This window comes from Trachypithecus francoisi, unplaced genomic scaffold, assembly GCF_009764315.1.
Source record: "Trachypithecus francoisi isolate TF-2019V2 unplaced genomic scaffold, Tfra_2.0 Lachesis_group0, whole genome shotgun sequence".
Classification (NCBI taxonomy): Eukaryota; Metazoa; Chordata; class Mammalia; order Primates; family Cercopithecidae; genus Trachypithecus; species Trachypithecus francoisi.
In genome coordinates, this window is record NW_022681453.1 from 157579002 (window position 1) to 157599411 (window position 20410).

At 40.4% G+C, this 20410-nt stretch overlaps 1 protein-coding gene across 4 annotated transcripts in view; it reads left to right on the forward strand.

The window, feature by feature from the left end:
- STAG1 (stromal antigen 1) overlaps window positions 1–20410 on the forward strand; it is a 421343-nt gene that overhangs the window by 167524 nt on the left and 233409 nt on the right. Inside the window, exon 5 of one of the 4 annotated variants that reach the window (XM_033212571.1) lies at window positions 2996–3105. The exons of the other annotated variants lie outside the window; for them this stretch is intronic. The gene's annotated coding sequence lies outside the window, so the exon portion shown is untranslated. The remainder of the gene's footprint in view (window positions 1–2995; window positions 3106–20410) is intronic. 4 annotated transcript variants of the gene reach the window in all.

Below are 20410 nucleotides of genomic sequence, written 5' to 3' on the forward strand. Positions count from 1 at the left end.
CTAACCTTTTTTTTTTTTAAGACGGAGTCTCGCCCTGTCGCCCGGGCTGGAGTGCAGTGGCCTGATCTCAGCTCACTGCAAGCTCCGCCTCCCGGGTTCACGCCATTCTCTTGCCTCAGCCTCCGGAGTAGCTGGGACTACAGGCGCCCGCCACCTCGCCTGGCTAGTTTTTGTATTTTTTTTTTAGTAGAGACGGGGTTTCACCGTGTTAGCCAGGATGGTCTCGATCTCCTGACCTCATGATCCGCCCGTCTCGGCCTTCCAAAGTGCTGGGATTACAGGCCTGAGCCACCGCACCCGGCCGGCTAATCTTTTTTTTTTTTAAGTAGAGACAGGGTTTCACCATGTTGGTCAGGCTGGTCTCGAACTCCTGACCGCAAGTCATCTGCCTGCCTCGGCCTCCCAGACTGCTAGGATTACAGGCGTGTGCCACCACACCTGGCCTTGACTGGCTTTTTAAATATAAAATAGGCCAGGAGCAGTGGCTCACACCTGTAATCCCAACACTTTGGGAGGCCGAGATGGGTGTATCACCTGAGGTTAAGAGTTCCAGACCAGGCCGGGCACGGTGGCTCACGCCTGTAATCCCAGCACTTTGGGAGGTCGAGGCGGGCGGATCACAAGGTCAGGAGATCGAGACCATCTTGGCTAACACGGTGAAACCCCGTCTCTGCTAAAAATACAAAAAATTAGCCGAGCGCGTTGGCAGGTGCCTGTAGTCCCAGCTACTCGGGAGGCTGAGACAGGAGAATGGCGTGAACGCGGGAGGCGGAGCTTGCAGTGAGCCGAGATTGCGCCACTGCACTCCAGCCTGGGTGATGAGCAAGACTCCATCTCAAAAACAAAAACAAAAAGAGTTCCAGACCAGTTTGACCAATGTGGTGAAACCCCATGTCTATTAAAAATACAAGGCTGGGCGTGGTGGCTCATACCTCTAATCCCAACACTTTGGAAGACCAAGGCAGGTAGATCACAGGGTCAAGAGTTCGAGACCAGCATGGCCAACATAGTGAAACCCCTTCTCTACTAAAAATACAAAAGTTAGCTGGGTGTGGTGGCGTGTGCCTGTCGTCCAAGCTACTTGGGAGGCTGAGGCAGGAGAATCGCTTGAACCTGGAAGCAGAGGTTGCAGTGAGCTGAGATTGTGCCATTGCACTCCAGCCTGGGTGCCAGAGCGAGACTCCATCTCAAGAAACCAACCAAACAGACAAACAAAAAACAGCAAATAGGCTGGTCAGCAGAATCACTTGAACCCAGGAGGCAGAGGTTGTGGTGAATGGAGATCGTGTCACTGCACTCCAGCCTGGGCAACAGAGGGAGACCAAAAAAAAAAAAAGGTCAGGTGCGGTGGCTCACGCTTGTAATCCTAGCACTTTGGGACGCCAAGGCGGGTGGATCACTTGAGGTCAGGAGTTCAAGACCAACCTAGCCAACATAGTGAAACCCTGTTTCTACTAAAAATACAAAAATTAGCCAGCATGGTGGTATGCATCAGTAATCCCTGCTACTTGGAAGGCTGAGGCAGGAGGATCACTTGAATCTGGGAGGCAGAAGTTGCAGTGAGCCGAGATTGAGCCAACCATTGCACTATAGCCTGAGCAATAAGAGCGAAACTCCATCTCCAAAACAAAAACAAAGAAACCAGTCAAATATAACAGTGGTGGGTAGCAGGTTGTATACCAACTTTAATGACACTAATGTTAATAAGTTCTGATAACCCACTACCATCAGACCAGCTGTGTGTATATTTGTATATATCTACTGATTGATTACTCTCCCCAGTAGATAATGAATAAGTGAAGAGCGAATACATGTTTTGCTATTTGTTGAGCAATGCATTAAGAATGTTTTTATGAGGAGAAAATGTTAACATAAAAAGTATTTGACAAATTTCTAAATTTTCCTTGGACTTGATTAATCTTTACTCTTACTTTGACCTAATATTGTGTTAAGTGTAGGCTAATTTTTTTTGAGACAAACTTTTGCTCTTGTTGCCCAGGCTGGAGCGCAATGGCGTGATCTCGGCTCACTGCAACCTGCACCCCCGGGTTCAAGCTATTCTCCTGCCTCAGCCTCGCGAGTAGCGGGGATTACAGGGGCCTGCCTGGCTAATTTTTGGCTGGCTAATTTTTGTATTTTCAGTAGAGACATTGGCCAGGCTGGTCTCTAACTCCTGACCTCAGATGATCTGCCACCTTGACCTCCCAAAGTGCTGGGATTACAGGCGTGAGCCACTGCTCCTGGCCTGGCTAATTTTTCTTTTTAAGCAGTTTAGTTCTGTTTTCTCTTTATTTTCCTAGAATGAAAAGTAATACATAGAAAATACATAGAATATACAGAATGTTTGGGTCAAAAGCTATAAATTGCCTTTTTTTTTTTTTTGAGGTGTTGTTTCATTCTTGTTACTCCGGCTAGAGTGCAAATGATATGATCTCAGCTCCCTGCAACCTCCACCTTCCAGGTTCAAGCGATTTTCCTGCCTCAGCCTCCCTAGTGGCTGGAATTACAGATGCCCACCACCATGCCTGGCTAATTTTTGTATTTTTAGTAGAGACAGTGTTTCACCATGGTGGCCAGGCTAGTCTCATACTCCTGACCTCAGATGATCCACCTGCCTCGGCTTCCCAAAGTGTTGGAATTACAGGTATGAGCCATCATGCCCGGCCTCAAATTGCTTTTTTCATTTCATAGCTGTTTGAAAATCCTCAGATGATAGATTAATATTTACTTAAGGGTGAGGTTTTTTTTTTGGTAACATAATTAGAAAGTCTCCAAAATTAACTTTGGATATTTTAACCTGTCTTAAATGAGTCTAGCAGCTTCATGTATAGTACACATGCTGTTAAAAGGTATACTTTAAATCAGTAGCTTATCATGATAGACAATTTCTCATTTATGTAACCATCCAATACCAGAGTTAGTGGTAGCTATCTTTTCTTCATAGGATGATTCAGGAATCTAAGCCCCTCCATTTTCTGGCTCTTCTTACCCCTAGAGCCTTCATGTTGTTTGCATTCACTTGGTTGGAAGGGGAGAAAGAGAAGCAGTGTCTACTTCTTAGAAGCCTTTGGCCCCTCTATTTATGGGAACTTACCACATACTCAGGTGAGCTAAGTAATATATTTCATGGCTGGATGCTTGCTTCCCCATGTTAGTGCATACAGGTTAGTCACACTGCAATTATTTTTAGGTAATTCAAAGGCATGCAGTAAATATTTTGCTTTTGTTTAATTTCTCCAAAACACAGTAGATTATAAAAGCTGCTGATTAGTGGTAAGATAAGAGCATTCACTGCCTTCAAGTTACTTAGAGCTAGAGCCTTGAAGGAAGTTAGAAACTTTAAATAGGAATTTTCTTAGCCTCTGTTCAGTTACATCCAAAAGTACCTACTGTTACTCATGAGCTTAGCCTTTAGCAAATATATTGATGTTATTATTTTTCTGTACTTGCTGATTTCAAACGTGTGGTTTTAAATTAACATGGGTGTTTTAGATAATATTAAGTATCTTCATGATTTCCCCTAAATCATTTTCCAAAGGCTTTATCCCTGTATATATAGAATTTTATACAGATTATCTAGGACAAATCAAGTAAGTAAAGAGATGACTGTAGTGTTAGTGATTATGATAGTCGTGTGTGTGTATGTGTACACACACATAAAGGATTATACATTTACTGGTTTTATTTAAGTGATGTTTAGGAAAAATGGACTTTAATACTTCATTTATATTATTGTTTATAGATGTTTAAATATATGAAATATGGTGCTTTCTACTAGTTGAATTTTCAAAGAGGGAACCTAACTTAACTTTAATGCTTCTAGCCAAATTATCCTGCATGTACCCTCAGTAAGAATTGAAATACAGAAAACATTGCATGAATAAAGCTATATCTAGCTATAAATGAGATTTCTTAAAAATTCTTTCTCAGTAGATTTGGGTTGAATATGCTTGTGCAGTTTCTCATTGTACACTAACTTGAATCATGTATGAAACAAAACCCTTGCAAAAAGCTAATTCACAATTTGTTTCCAAACTACTAAAGAAAACTGAATGTATGTTGATAGAATTTCTCACTATTTGCTAGGTTTTAGTATTAGCTTTTGAGATAGGAAGACAAAAGAGATTTGTTTCCTTCCAGTGAGGACCTTTGATTTTTTTTTTTTTTGAGACAGAGTCTCGCTGTGTCGCCCAGGCTGGAGTGCAGTGGCTGGATCTCAGCTCACTGCAAGCTCCACCTCCGGGGTTTACGCCATTCTTCTGCCTCAGCCTCCCGAGTAGCTGGGACTACAGGCGCCCGCCACCTTGCCCGGCTAGTTTTTTGTATTTTTTAGTAGAGACGGGGTTTCACAGTGTTAGCCACGATGGTCTCGATCTCCTGACCTCGTGATCCACCCGTCTCGGCCTCCCAAAGTACTGGGATTACAGGCTTGAGCCACCGTGCCCGGCCAGTACAGGAATTCTTAATCTGGAGTCAGTGCTAGAATTCTTGGAGGACATGAACACACATAGAAAGAAAAAGAAAAAATTTGAATTGATTAATTTTATTTTTATTTTTTTATTTTTTTATTATTTATTTATTTATTTTTGAGACGGAGTCTCGCTCTGTCGCCCAGGCTGGAGTGCAGTGGCCGGATCTCAGCTCACTGCAAGCTCCGCCTCCCGGGTTTACGCCATTCTCCTGCCTCAGCCTCCCGAGTAGCTGGGACTACAGGCGCCCGCCACCTCGCCCGGCTAGTTTTTTGTATTTTTTAGTAGAGACGGGGTTTCACCGTGTTAGCCAGGATGGTCTCGATGTCCTGACCTCGTGATCCGCCCGTCTCGGCCTCCCAAAGTGCTGGGATTACAGGCTTGAGCCACCGCGCCCGGCCTATTTATTTATTTTTGAGTCTCACTCTGTCACCCAGGCTGGAGTGCAGTGGTGCCATCTTAGCTCACAGTATTCAAGTAATTCTCCTGTCTCAACCTCCTTAGTGACTGGGATTACAGGCCACCATGCCCAGATAATTTTTGTGTGTTTTGTTTGTTTGTTTGTTTTGAGATGGAGTCTTGCTCTGTTGCCCAGGCTGTAGTGCAGTGGTGTGATCTCGGCTCACTGCAACCTCCGCCTTCCTGGTTCCAGCGATTCTCCTGCCTCAGCCTCCCCAGTAGCTGGGATTACAGGTGCACACTACCACACCTGGCTCATTTTTGTATTTTTAGCAGACACAGGGTTTTACCATGTTGGCCAGGCTGGTCTCAAACTCCTGACCTCAGGTGAGCTGCCCATCTTGGCCTCCCAAATTGCTGGGATTATAGGTGTGAGCCACTGCTCCCTGCCTGGAATTGATTTAAAAGACATAAGTGAGAAAACTGATCTAGGACAGGTAAAATAATTGTTAAAGGCATTGAAGATGAAATTTGTAGCTGTTCCAGTTTATATAATTATTTGATATTTCTCCTAAGGCTCTGTAACCCAGATAGTAGTCTAAATTTACTGTTCAGCAAAAAGAACAAGAATGTGAATTATGATTGGTTCCAGGAATTCCTTTCAGTACTTGTAGTTCATTGAGTGTCCTGAGTTACTTGAAACAAGACAGAGTATAACCTGGCATGTATAGTCTTAGAAAATGTTTATAGATGTCATGCCGTTTGCAGCATTAATAGGCTAGGATATGAATGTCTCCTAACTGGATGCAGAGAGGACCTGAAAAAACATACTTGAAGTTAAAAGCCCCATGTCCCATATTAAAACTTCATCCTTCACCTGTCACTCAGAGGCTTGACTTGGTATGTTCCTTGCTAGCTTCTCCTCAGACCTACAGAAGTAGAAATTGTGGATTGAAAGATATTGGATGTATCTTCAATAAGAATATTAAAATGCCTCAGCATTATGGCTCGAATTAGGATAGAGAACACTGTGAACCAAAAAACAAAGCTTCAGTGACTGAGCTGGAAGAAGGGGTGACTTACGAGGCTGATTTATCACAAGGTGGAGGAGTGGTGGTAGGAATCCTGCAAGGGTCCTAAAGGCTGATCAGTCTTTTGAATGCTGATAGAAACAGGATGGCTTGCATGTGACAGTTAGTAGCTAGGAGACAGCAGTTATCATAAAGTACTTAAAAAGGAACTACTGGAATATTCCAAGGTTACTGGGAGAACAGCCTAGTTTCAGATAAGGGCCAAGGTGGTTTTGTGAACTGGTTGAATGTATAGAGGAATTTTACTGTGTGAACTACTAGTTTATTGTTTTCAGTCCAGATATTTTTAGTGGAAATAGTCTTGAAAAAAGATCAGTGGAAGAATAAAACAGGAGAAAGAAACCAAGAGCGGTATGGTATATCAGAGTACCAGGACAGGACAGCATTGTGCTTTTAATGATTGTTGGTAATACAGATTACATGGTCATTTAAAAAGTTTTATTGGCTTAGGTGTTTAGAATACATTGGCTTTAAAATTGAACAATTGTATAGGCTCTCCAGCAGTTTTTTTTTTTTTTTTTTTTTTTTTTTTTGCTTTTGAGTGACATGTAGCTGACCCAGTGGGGAAAATATTATGAGAAGACAATATAGAAAGTTGTCATTATTTAGCTGGGATGGTCTTGGACAAGTCGCTAAACATCTTCCTTCCCCTGGTTTCCTTGTAATTGATTTTCTAATTAGGCTTTTTTTGTTTTTGTTTTTCCTTGAGACTGTGTCTCACTCTGTTGCTGAGGCTGTAGTGCCATGGCACGATCTTGGCTGACTGCAGCCTTTGCCTCCTGGGTTCAAGCAATTGTTGTGCATCAGCCTCCCAGGTAGCTGGGATCACAGGTGTGCACCACCACACCCGACTAATTTTTGTGTTTTTAGTAGAGACAGGGTTTCACCACGTTGGCCAGGCTGGTCTCGAACTCCTGACCTCGGGTGATCCACCCACCTCGGCCTCCCAGAGTGCTGGGATTGATTACAGGCATGAGCCACCGTGCCTGGCCTGGAATTGCTAATTTATATGATCCAAATTTAAAGTCTGGCATTATACCATTAGCAACTAGCAAAGGAGTTTTTCTTTACTTTTTCCATTATCAGCTCTTGCTAATGGGTCTCTGAGAAACAGGTGGTTAATGTTAACTGTAACTTTAAAAGCATCTGTTACATGTGAGACAAACTCCCTCAGCTCTCCTTAAAACTGTGGTGAGCCTCTTCCAGTCGTGTTTAATATATGAACTTCCCTCATTGCAGGTATTGGCTATGTACCTTTGATACATTTGTATTTCTTTGTTAACCCCCCACCCCCACCTCTTCAACCCCCACACAAAAAACAAAGCAGGATTAAATGTTTTCCTGTATCGGGAACTATGCTAAGCACTTTCCTGTATGGGGAACTATGCTAAGCCACTTAGCACCTTCCACTGTAAAATGTGTATAGTCAGCACTTAGTGATTTACTAAGATGATTTAACAAATTATTTCCTTTTAGATGTATGATTTTTAAAATAACGTTTATTACTTTTTGATTTAACTCATACATACTCTTGTTAGAAATTTAGAAGAAAACTTTAAAAGGAAGAGAAGATATCACACATAGTCATAATTTTTAAGATTTTGATTCCTGGTGTTTTGTTTGGTGTTTGGTCTAGGCTTATGTTCAAGTTATATTTGTTTTATAAAAGTGGAATGATTAATTTTTTCCACTGTTGGTATTCCTTGAATATATGTGAATTTTTAATATATGGTATTCTGTAATTTCAATTTTTTCATTTCCGTTTTGATTGTTATAATTTTTCATTATCCTAAGTAGAAGTAAACATTTAGAAAATCTTAATGACCATGTAATTTTTAATGTGATTCATTTAACTAGGGCTGCTGGGTCCAAAATGTTAATATTTTTAAGGTTTTGTATAAATATTACCAAATAGCTCTCCCTACCAGCATTGTGAATACTTATTTTGCAAACCTCTGGCAACACTGAGGGTCATCATTTAGATATATTATTTGTTATTTGAAAGATTAAAATGGTCTATTTGCGTTTCTTTGATAAAAAGACAGGTAATTTTTTTCTGAAATATTTGTGTTTCCTTTAAAAATCTTTTTAAAATAACTTACGTATGTAATGCAGCAGCAAAATATTAGGGATTGTTTTTGAACTTGCTGAATGATTGAGTAGAACATACATGTCAGTGGCCAAGTAAATTCTGAAAATGAAGAGTAATGAAGGACTTGCTCTACTGATTTGTAGATTGTATCATAAAACTTCAGAAAATAGTAATGTAAATTAACATGGCTTAACAGCTGGCAGATGGATCACTTGAGCAGAAATAGACCTAAGTGTAACAATAACGTAACTAATGTTAAAAATTATGTTCTTATCTGGGCTTGGTGGCACACACTTATAATCCCAACACTTTGGGAGGCTGAGGCAGGAGGATTGCTTGAGCCCAGGAGTTCACTAGCTTGGACAACATAGTGAGACCTCACCTCTACAAAAAAATTTTGTTTTTTCACCTGACACTTTCTCTTGTAATTGTGACCGACAGTTGATTAACAACTTGAAGAAAAACAGAAAAGCACAAGATTTTTACCTCATACCGTAAACCAAAATAGAATCTAGATGTAGTAAATAATAAAGTAATAATTAAATGAGAAAAAAATTGGTGAAAAACTGTTAGATTGAAGAATTATACAAGAATAAATGCAAACTCAAAGCAAATGATTTGTTTGCCTACTTGATATATTTAGCCTTTTACCATATAATAGCCACCTGTTTAGTGTTCAGTGCTTCTAATCTTAAATACTAACTTGAGGTTAATATTGTCACCACAGTTTTTCTGTTTTTTTATTTACTTAGTATTTATTGATTCATATCTTTATTTTCTTCCTTATTTTTATCTAAGTAACACGTGTACATGACTTAAAAAAAATCAAATGAGCCAGGCGTGGTGGCTCATACCTGTAATCCCAGCACTTTGGGAGGCCAAGGCAGGCATATCACGAGGTCAAGAGATCAAGACCATTCTGGCCAACATAGTGAAACCTCATCTCTACTAAAAATACAAAAAATTAGCTGTGCGTGGTGGTGCGCGCCTGTAGTCCCAGCTGCTCGGGAGGCTGAGACAGGAGGATTGCTTGAACATGGGAGGTGGAGGTTGCAGTGAGCCGAGATCGCACCACTACACTCCAGCCTGGCAACAGTGTGAGACTCCATCTCAAAAAAAAAAAAAAAAAAAAAAAAAAATTCAAATGGTATTGTGACCAAAATAGCAATCCCCTGATCCCCTGTTCCGTCCTCTCCACCTCCAACCTGGTCCTCTAAGGAATGTTTTCATTTCTTTTAGCTTTTTTCTCCTCTGGCATTTACATAATTATTTACTGATATTTTATACACACTGACAGCATTGTGCTAATTGTGTACGATGAATGGGGAGTACATCTAAAGCCTTAGTAAAACATGCAAAATAGAGTGTAGGAGTTGCCTCTCCAACCCTCTCAAATTCAGAGGCCTGTGGACACCTCAGTAAAGTATCAGGGCAGTCAGTGGTCTGGAACACGTTTTCAGAATGTGATGTTTTGTGGAATAAAATGACGTATTGGAGAATCCCATATAGCAAGTAACTGTGGGCAGCTTCTTGGCCCTGAGGTCTATCTCTAGCCATTAGCCTGCAGGACGTCAAGGGCTTCAGTTATACAATCACAAGGAAATCAATGTAAGTGAGCTTAGAAATCGCTTTTTCCCAGTTGATCATCCAGATTAGAATGCAGCACAATGAGTGCCTTGATTGCAGCCTAATGGGACCCTAAACAGAGGATTCAACTGAGCTGTGTTCAGATTCCTGAATCCACAGAAATTGTGAGATAATAGATAACCAATACAACTACCTTATGGCAGAGACAGGAGAACTATCATAGTGCGAAAGCATTCATACTTAGTTGAGTACGAAGGTATACTTTTGTCCATTTCAGGTAACAACTTGCTTTGAGTGGTTCTTGTTAATTGGAGAAAAAGGAGTAAGTGAGGTCAGTAGCTGCATATCAAGTTTCAGGGGCTGCCACTACAGTTAATGTTAACCACCTGATTAACTTTATGATGGTCCATAGTCATTCTTCAGGATCTCTCTAACTTCAGCATAGGCCAAACTAGTGAGTTAAATGAAGAGGTAATAGATTTTGCCACCCCCACTTCTTTCAAGTCTTTGATTAAACTCTGCAATTCCCCAGGGGTGTAGTGTTTACTTCTAGATTAGTATCTCGGTAGGGAGAGGAAGTTCCAGGAACTTCCCTTTAGCCATACTTAACCTTAATGACCTTTATCCTGTAGGTTAGAAAGCTGATATGGGGATTCTGCCAGTTGCCAAGTATGTCTTTTCCAATTACACATTCTGGAAGTGGGGAAATAACCACAGGGTGGGTTACTGGTCGTCCCACTCTTAGACAAACATGAGTTACAACTCCATCATCTGTTACCTGACCACTGTAAGCCCCTGATTTAACTGGTGGAATACAATGGCATTTTGAATCCCCAGGAATTAATGTCAATTCAGAGACAGTGTCTATTAATGCATGAAAGGTCTGGATATTTCCTTTTAACAATGCACAGTATCTCTAATTAATGGCTGCAGAGCAGGTCCCTTTGGGAAAGGATTAAAAGGTTTATTGTATGTACTTGGAATAGTTGTGCAGCGAGCTGGTTTCCCTTTCACTCAAGGGGCTCTGGGTCTGTGAGCTGACCCAGGTCTGGAGACTGCTGAGAGACCATAACTCTCCACCAGTTAGATTTCTGCCTACCGGGCCTAAAGTTTTTTCTTCTACATAAATCAAACAGTACTCTTGTGGGCTGCCCACCTATTTTGTTCCTAGGGGCACTGGTAATAGTATCTACTGCCCAAGATCTCTGCAGGCCAAGATGTTGTGAATACCAGTGTGTCCCTACTGCCGTTTATAGACAGTTTTCTCACTTTGTCTTTGATGATTAAGTGTGGCCACTTGGGCTGTGTTACCTTGGGATCCCATCATCTTCTTAGAAACCTCTTAATGACCACATTCCCCATAGTCATAGTTGACTTACAAAAAAGAGTAAGCTTACAGAGCTTTAAAAGCATGTAGATGTAGTTACTCCCTTCACTATTGTAGTTTTCATTGCCTCTGGGCCCTCTTGTGGAGCATAGCTGAGGAATGGGGCTGCATGTGTATAGTTCTCACATGGTAAGTCTAGTCCAGCATTACTAACTCCCGAAATCACTGGACTCTGTCAATGCCAGGGAAGCTGTGGTATCTCAGCTGTTAAATCCAGCTTTCAGTGCACCAACCAGATAAGCTATTGTAGTCACTTTCAGCAACATGAACTAACGTATGAAATCTGGAATCTCTAGTAAGCACGCCTGATACCAATTAGTTTGACCTGTTATGGTTTTATATTCCACCTCCTTTGGTAAAATACTTTTAGAATCTACTATCATATATGCGCCTCAGATTTCTGTTGAGTATATAAGCTATTTTCTTCTGGGTTATAGTGTGTATTTGTCTTCTTGGAGCATGCTGAGATTTGACCCTAGTCATGGATCTAGTGGCATCAGGGGCTGGTTTTGGTAAGTCTTCAGGAGAATGAGCATCCCCCTTCAAGGCATCTACCCATGTAAAGTTACCAGAGGGCTTTCAAGCTTAAGAAGGCTAGTCTTCTCAAACCTTGGAAAGCAAGCTACTTCCACTGGTATAGGAGGCTCAGAATTACTTGGAGGATGGAGGAGAGCTATTCAAAATTGCTAGTTTGATCTGGGACCAACCAGATTTCTCTGTTCCAAGTTTTAGGATCCCATTCTTTGCCAGTTAAGATTCTTACTTCCAGATGAGAAACTCGGTGAGACTGAATTTAACTGTTACTGCCTCTGACACAATTAGATTTTCTGGTTTGATTTTCAACAAAATCAGCCCCTCACCTATAAGAAATGAGACATTCTGGGATTCTTCGTGGAAATTCTCTAGCTTTCTCAGATTATCATTTAAGCTGAGCATTAATTAACTTGAGCTTTTTGTTTTATCTCTGTAAATACTCATGTGTACTTAAAAGGATCTTTCTTAACCCTGCTGCCTTTACAGCCATAATTATTGCCATAATTCCCAAATTCATCAGTCATGTAAGCTTTCAAGGCATGTGCTTGAATTGGCACTTTATCACAGTCAGCCATCAGCGATAGCTTAATTTTCCCAAGTTACTATATGCCATCGATTACTAGCATCCCATTTCCTTGGCAAGGAGCTAAGCTCTATCTTTAATCCCAAGGATATGATTCAAATTCCCTCATCTCTTCTTTTCTGATTTATCCCCTGGAACCAGTTTTTTTTTTTTTTTTTTAATCAATCTGGTTTAATCAAGAGCCAGATTGTCGATTAAATTTATTACAAGTAATTACTAAGCTATGATAGAGGAGTAACTACAAAAATGTAAAGGTAACTCTAGAGGATATCCTAGGGATTAAGGAGATTTCTCAAGAAAAGATAAAGTTGGAAAGGGGTGGAAAGGGAGAGGTCCCCTTTCCCGGGTTGGAGTTCAGACCTTGTCTGATAAGTTGGATTGCTGCCCACTGGAATGTAGAGAAGTTCACTGTAAGTTCTTGCCTTGGCCAGAACTGGTTAGCAGTTGCTGGGTAGCAGGAAACAACCCTCTGAGTAGTTGTGTTGAATATGGTAGACAGTTTTATAGGGAGAGACAGGGCACTGCTCCCAGTATGAGTCCTGGAGCATGCCAGTGTCCATATTGGAAGGGCTGCATCAAGAGAGTAATCACCAGTCCCAGGCTTGGGCACAAGGTCAACAAAAGACTGCATACTTTTGGTGTGAGGCTGACCACTACTGGATTTTCTTATATATACTCACCAATGATGAACCATGCAGCAAGAGCAAAAAAAGCAAAACTCAACATACCAGAACTAGGAAGAGGAGACCCCTTCCTCCTGCAGTATCCTTTCAGAGCTCTGTACTGATAAAACTTAACATCCTTCTTAATGTAAAGGAGAAATATTTATACAGTCTCGTCCATTATTCCAGAACAGATACTGAAGGTTAAATTTGGGGCCAAGAGGCAATACATTGATAATGGATACAGAGGTTTTCCCCTTGTGTCTAGTTTCTTAGCTAATTGCTTAAGAAGTAAGACATTGAAAGCCGATTGGATGCTTCGTGTGTAGGGATAGAGTTGGTCCATTATGTCTGACTTGTTTTATTATTGGTTCTAGTATTTACAAGATTTTTACTTTTTTCTTTGAATTCATGAATTTTACCTAGTTGGACTTAGATGTGTGTCATTTTTCCATTCTGGCTACCACTAGATTTAAATCTTTTACTGATTAGGTGGATTTTCCTCTTAAAAATAATGTTTACTTGCCTTTCTTTTCTTTGTTCTTTTTCCTTTGAAATGGGGTCTCGCTCTGTTGCCCAGTCCTGAGTGCAGTGGCACAATCTCAGCTCACCACAACCTTGGCATCCTGGGCTCATCCTGAGCTTAAATGATCCTCCCATGTCAGCCTCCCAAGTAGCTGAGACTACAGGTATGCACCACCATGCCTGACTAATTTTTGTGTTTTTTGTTCGAGACCAGCATAGGCAACGTGGCAAAACCTTATCTGTATAAAAAAAATACAAAAACCCCCCCCCATAGCCAGGCATGGGTGGTGTGCACTTATGGTCCCAGCTACTCGGGAAGCTGAGGTGGGGGGATTGCTTGAGCCTAGGGGATCAAGGCTGCAGTGAGTTCCGTTCGTACCGCTGCATTCCAGCCTGGGTGACAGAGTGAGACCCTGTCTCAAAAAAAAAAAAAAGGGAAGTTTTGCTAAAATTTCTCTGATGAGAACTTCTGCAAGATAAATATAGTAACTATAAAGATAGCCTACAAACTGGAAGGAAATATTAATATAAAAACTTGAAGATAATTGATATTTAAAACATTCCTTTTTGTGCTATATTTATTTAGAAATCACTGTTACAGTACTAAACTTTTAACCTGGTTGCGTACCAGGTTAAATTGAAAGTATGTACATTTGTTGGAAATAATTTTCTATTTCAAAAGCAGAATAATACAAAGCAGAAAAAACACAAAACATTGGTATCAAATGAAGTATGAACAGTATACTTGTCATGGGGCATTATATATTTATTTTTCTAAAAAGTGATATTGAAGTGATACTGAAAGCTGTAATTCTGTTCCTAAGGTAAAATGAAAATATGGCTTATCACATGAAGGGCTATATGATTAGATCTCATTGGCCTGAAACTGCAGTTAGTTAATAACTAGTGAAAGAAATAGTATCATGTCTATAGCGTCAGTTTTTCTCCACAGCCCCCGAAGAGTTACATTTAAAAAATGTAAAACAGTAAAAGCAAAAAAAAACAGGCTTTGGAGAGCTCTGAAAATCAGTAATGTTTTAGCTTATACCTGAAGATAAAATAACAGTCTAACCTCATGGAGTAATAAAAAAAATTCTGTCTAACTACATAGTATTTATATATGCATTCACAGAAAATGTGTGTGATATTGCTAAAAGCTATGTTGAAAAGGATTACTTAAACATTTATTTACAGTGATTCTCAGTTTGGAAGTGGGAAGGTCTTTCATTCAAGATTCCTGATTAAGTTCTTGAATTTACAAAGTAATGTAATTTGTATTATCTTTTCCATCTGCTTGTCTTTCTCCAAAGCAAATGAATCTACTCTTAAGCAGCAGTATAGAATACTAATTCTCTGTGCCCTTGTCTGCTTACCCAAGGTCCTACCAAATGGCTTACTGAGAAAAGTATACTTACCTAATAGAATTTGAAGAATGTGGACTCTGTACTGTGCAGATATCTAGATTGAATTGCTTGATCTTTTAGATTTACCTTATAGGGAGCTTAGGCAGATTTAAAACTCATCTTTACGATATTGACTGCTCTTTTCCATATATTTATATTTCCTCTTTGTAATCTTAATGGTTTTTTATTCTTCTCAATTTAAAACAGTTATTTTTAAACTACCTCATATGCCTTGTGGAACAAGACAGAATATTAATTTTTATACTGCCTGCTAGTACAATATAATAAAATCATAATTATAGCAGATGTCATCATTTTTGTCGTATGAATGTAATCTGTGATTCAGATGCTGCTTGTTGTAGCTTTCTCATTGAGGATCTGTGGCTGAGGTCTCAAGGTTTTCTTTGTAGCAAAGTCTTAAACTGTAATGAATTGAGGACATTTAATCCTATTAGTGTCACAGATTGAATTTTTCCATACCTTTTCCCATGTTTGTGTGTATGTGTGTGTGTGAGAGAAAAAGAGAGAGATTTATGTACTTAAAAAATAGAATCATACTCATTTCTTTGTGCATTTAATGTCAGAAACAACTTTTTCTATCATTAGTGCTAACATAGATTCAGCTCATTTGTATTACTAGTTACATTTCATTCTACTGTATGGATATATCATTTAGTGAAACGTTCCTTTATAGACATTTAAATTGTTTAGTGAGGTTTTTAAAATAGTAAATAGTACTATAATACTCATATCCATGCAAATAAATATTTTCTCTAAGTCGGGGGAAGGCTGCATATAAATATTGGTAGCCAGAGGGGCAGTTTTTGGCAGAGGTGACTTGCTATCTACCAAAAGTTATTTTTCCTTTTTCATAGTGAAGAACGTTGAAGGAGGCTGCTGGCAAACAGAGACTCCATTTCTCTACTTTCATAGCATTCAGATATGGCTAGCTAACAAGTTCTTGCCTGTAAAGTATTAATATTAGCTGAAATGATATGGACTACTTCCAAACATGACTTACAAAATTTTCCATGAAATGCTGTCTTTATTATTGATATGCATGGTTGACCTTGGAAGCCGCTTGTTAAGGATACAAGATCCTCTGTCACCTTAGGTCCCAGAATGACTGTGTGTCTGTTATCAGATTCAGATGCTCTAAAGCTATAGCCTTCTCTTTGGGTCTGTGGCTGTGTTATCAGAAATAGCCTTTCTGTTAATTTTCTGTTGGAATTATATTGCATAAAGACAATCCACATCGGAATATTCTGTTTATTAAGGTAGAAGCCACTTTGGTAGGCCAAGGCGGGAGGATTTCTTGAGCCCAGGTGTTCGAGACCAGCCTAGGCAAAATGGTGAAATCCTGTCTCTACCAAAAACACAAAAATTAACCAGGCGCAGTTGCGTATGCTTCTGTTCGCAGCTACTTGAGAGGCTGAGGTGGAAGGATAGCTTGAGCCTGGGAGATTGAGGCTACAGTGAGCTGTGGTCGTGCCACTGGACCCTAGCCTGGGTGACAGAGTGAGACCCTGTCTCAAAGAAAAAAAAAAACCCACCACCAAAAAGGTAGATTATTAGGTCATTGATTTAAACCCTTCTTTATATAAACTATAACTTAGCTATAAATTATAAATATTTAAAGCTCTAAATTTTCTTGTAAACACTGCTTTAGGTGGATTCTACAGTTTTTGAGATGTTTTTATTCAGTTTAAAAAATTTTCTCATTACCAAACATTTGGGGACATTTTAATATATTTTTGTTACTGATTTCTAAATCAGATGGGACAGATTTTTAAATCTGTTATTGCAAGAGAGCTTGCTCTGTATTATTTCAGTGTTTAAAAACTTATGGAGGTTTGATTTATGATTTATTTTGGTGAATATTCTTATGTGTAATTGAAAAGAATGTGTATCCTGTAATTGTTGGTATTAAGTTTTTATGCATTAGTTAGATCACATTTATTAGTAATTTTACCCTATCTTCTATACACATTTATTTTTTTGTTTGTTACCAAAAGATGTGTGTTAAAAATTTCAGCCATGGCTATGAATTTGCCTCTTTCTTCTTTTAGTTCAGTTTTTGCTTTATGTATTTTGAGACTCCTGTTATTTGGTGTAAAAATTTGATGTTGTTACAACTTCCTAATGAATTTATCATTTTATTATTATAAAATATTTCTCTGTTTGGTAGTGTTCTTGTCTTGATTTCTACTTTGACATGAATATAACCACAACATGTTTCTTATGGTTCATGTTTGCATGGTGTGTGTATATGTGTGTATATGTGTGTGTATGTGTATGTATATATGTGTATATACACACACGAGTGTATATATATGTGTGTATATACACACATATACATATATATCCTTTTATTGCTACCTATCTGTGCTGTTATATTAAAAGTGTGTCTCTTGTAAATATTATGTGGTTGGGTCTTTTTTTTTTTTTTTTTTTTGAGACACTTTTGCTCATGTCACCCGGGCTGGAGTGCAGTGGTGCGATCTTGGCTCACTGCAACCTCCGCCTCTCGGGTTCAACCAATTCTCTTGCCTCAGCCTCCCGAGTAGCTGGGACTATAGGCGCGTGCCACCACACCCAACTAATTTTTGGTATTTTTAGTAGAATGGGGTTTCACCATGTTAGCCAGGATGTTCTCAATCTCCTGCCCTCGTGATCCGCCTGTCTCGGTTCCCAAAGTGCTGGGATTATGGGTGTGAGCCACCGCACCCCGCGTCTCACTCTGTCGCCCAGGCTGGAGTGCAGTGGCGTGATCTCGGGTCACTGTAAGCTCCGCCTCCCAGGTTCACGCCTTTCTCCTGCCTCAGCCTCCGGAGTAGCTGGGACTACAGGCGCCCGCCACTACGCCGGGCTAATTTTTTTGTCTTTTTAGTAGAGACAAGGTTTCACCATGTTAGCCAGGATGGTCTCCATCTCCTGACCTCGTGATCCGCCCTCCTCGGCCTCTCAAAGTGCTGGAATTACAGGCGTTGAGCTACCGCACCCAGCGAGTTGGGTCTTTTTATCCAGCCTGGACAATCTCTCTTTCATGAAGTTGGTTTTGTTTTTATTTTTTGTTTTAGTTTTTAGTCTGAAAATATTTTATTTGCCTTTTTTTGAAAGGTTTTTTTTTGGCCAAATAAAAAATTCTGGATGGACTTTTTCATCTTTTTTCAGGACATTAAATATGTTACTGTATTGTCCATGGGCTTGCTTTGTTTTTAATGGGAAGTGTGTCATTATTCTATTCTTTGCTTCCCTATATGTAGCCTTTGGTTGCTTGAATTTTTTTTTTCCTCTTCTTGAAAATTTTCAGCACAATTTGATTATGTGCCACATGTGATTTCTAAAACAAATTCTTAGTCGTGATCCTCTGTATTATGACAGGCTGCATTATCCAACCACCTATGCCCATACTTGGCAATGCTTCTAACAGTTGCCATTCTCTGCCAACTCAAGAAAGGCTCATACATGGCTCTCTGAAGTTTAATTCTTTTTTTTTTTTTAAATCCTTTTTCTTGCTCTGTCTCCCAGGCTGGCATGCAGTTGAAGATGACAGTTCATTCCAACCTTAAACTCCTGGACTCAAGTGACCCTCCCACCTCAGACTACTGAGTAGCTGGGATTATAGGCATGTGCCACTGTGCCCAACTAATTATTTTAAAAATGTTTTGTAGAATCAAGGTATCACTGTGTTGCCTAGGCTGCTCTCGAATTCCTGGCCTCAAGTGATCCTTCCTCATTGGCCTCCAAAGCTCCGAGATTACAAGAGTGAGCCACTGCATCTGGCCTAGAGTTCAGTTCTTTAAATTCATTTGTTTTCATACCTCTCTGAGAGCTTATAAAAGGTACAACTTTGTTTACTTCTGGATAAATAACCAATATGTCAGGGTAGGGTCAGTATCATTTATTATATAAATAATTTTCCTCTCTAAAATTGAAATGTCTCCTTTGTCATAGTGGAAGTTATATATATCTGGATCTATTTCTTCTGCATTTATTTTTTCCCTTAATGCAAAGAGCTATTTTTTATTTTTATTTCTGTATTTTCTTCTCTTATATTACTTGCTTACTTTTTTTTTTTTTTTCCCTTGAGACAGTCTTGCTCTGTCACCCAGGCTGCAGTGCAGTGGCACGCTCACAGCTCACTGCAGCTTCATCTGCTCACTGCAGCTTCATCCTCCACCTCCACCTTCTGGGCTCAAGTGATCCTCCCACCTCAACCTCCCAAGTAGCTGGGACCACAGCTGTGCAGCACCACATCTGACTAATTTGTGGATTTTTGGTAGAGGCAGATTTTGCTACATTGCCCAAGCTGGTCTCAAACTCCTGAGCTCAAGTGATCTGCCTGCCTCGGCCTGTGAAAGTGCTGGATTTACAGGAATGGACCACAATGCCTGGCCTTGTTTACTATTTGTGATTGTTTTTCAGTTCCTTTATAGTATGTTTTAGTGTTTATTTTATTTATTCATTTTATTTGTATTTATTTAATTGAAACAGAGTCTTGCTCTGTTGCCTAGGCTGGAGTGCAGTGGCACCATCTTGGCTCACTGCAACCTCTGCCTCCCACATTCAAGTGATTCTCGTGGCTCAGCCTCCTAAGTAACTGGGATTACAGGCGTGTGCCACCATGCCTGACTTTTTTCCCCCCTTTTTCGTTTCATTTCTTTTCTTCTTCCTTCTTCCTCCTTCTTCTTCCTTCTTCTTTCTTTTCTTCCTTCTTTTCTTCTTTCTTCCTTTCCTTCTTTCCCTGCTCCTCCCCCCCTCCTCCTCCTCCTTCTTCTTCTTCTTCCTCTCTCTCTCTCTCTCTCTCTCCCTCTCTCCCTCCCCCCCCTCCCCCAAAGTCTTGGGATTACAGGCGTGAGCCACCGCGCCCAGCCTTATTTATTCATTTTAGAGACAGGGTTTCACTCTGTCGCCCAGGCTAGAGTGTGATAGCATGATCATAGTTCACTGTAGCCTCAAACTCCTAGGCTCAAGTAATCGTCCTCCCTCAGCCTCCCAAGTGGCTGGGACTGTGGTCACGTGCCACCATTCCTCACTAATTTTTTTTTTTTTTTGAGACAGAGTCTCGCTTTGTTGCCCAGGCTGGAATGCAGTGGCACGATGTTGGCTCGCTGCAAGCTCTGCCTCCTGGGTTCACACCATTCTCCTGCCTCAGTCTCCCAAGTAGCTGGGACTACAGGCACCCACCACCACACCTGGCTAATTTTTTGTATTAGTAAAGATGGGGTTTCACCGTGTTAGCCAGGATGGTCTCGATCTCCTGACCTCGTGATCCACCCGCCTCTGTCTCCCAAAGTGCTGGGATTACAGGCGTGAGTCACCGTGCCCGGCCTATTTTTTTGTTTTGCTTTTTGTAGAGATGAGGGTCTGTGTATGTTGCCTGGGCTGGTCTTGAACTCCTGGCCTCAAGTCATCCTCCTACCTTGGCCCCCCAAGTTGTCAGAAATATAGGTGCAAGCCACTGTACCTGGCCCCAAGTTTTTGTTTGTTTTTTGACAGGGTCTCGCCCTGTCTCTCACACTGGTGTGCATTGGTGCGATCTTTGCTCACTACAGCCTTGACCTTTCAGGCTCAAGTGATCCTCTGCTCTCAGCCTACCAAGTAGCTGGGACTACAGGCATGCACCACCACTCTAGCTAATTTTTGTAGAAACAGGGTTTCATCATGCTGCCCAG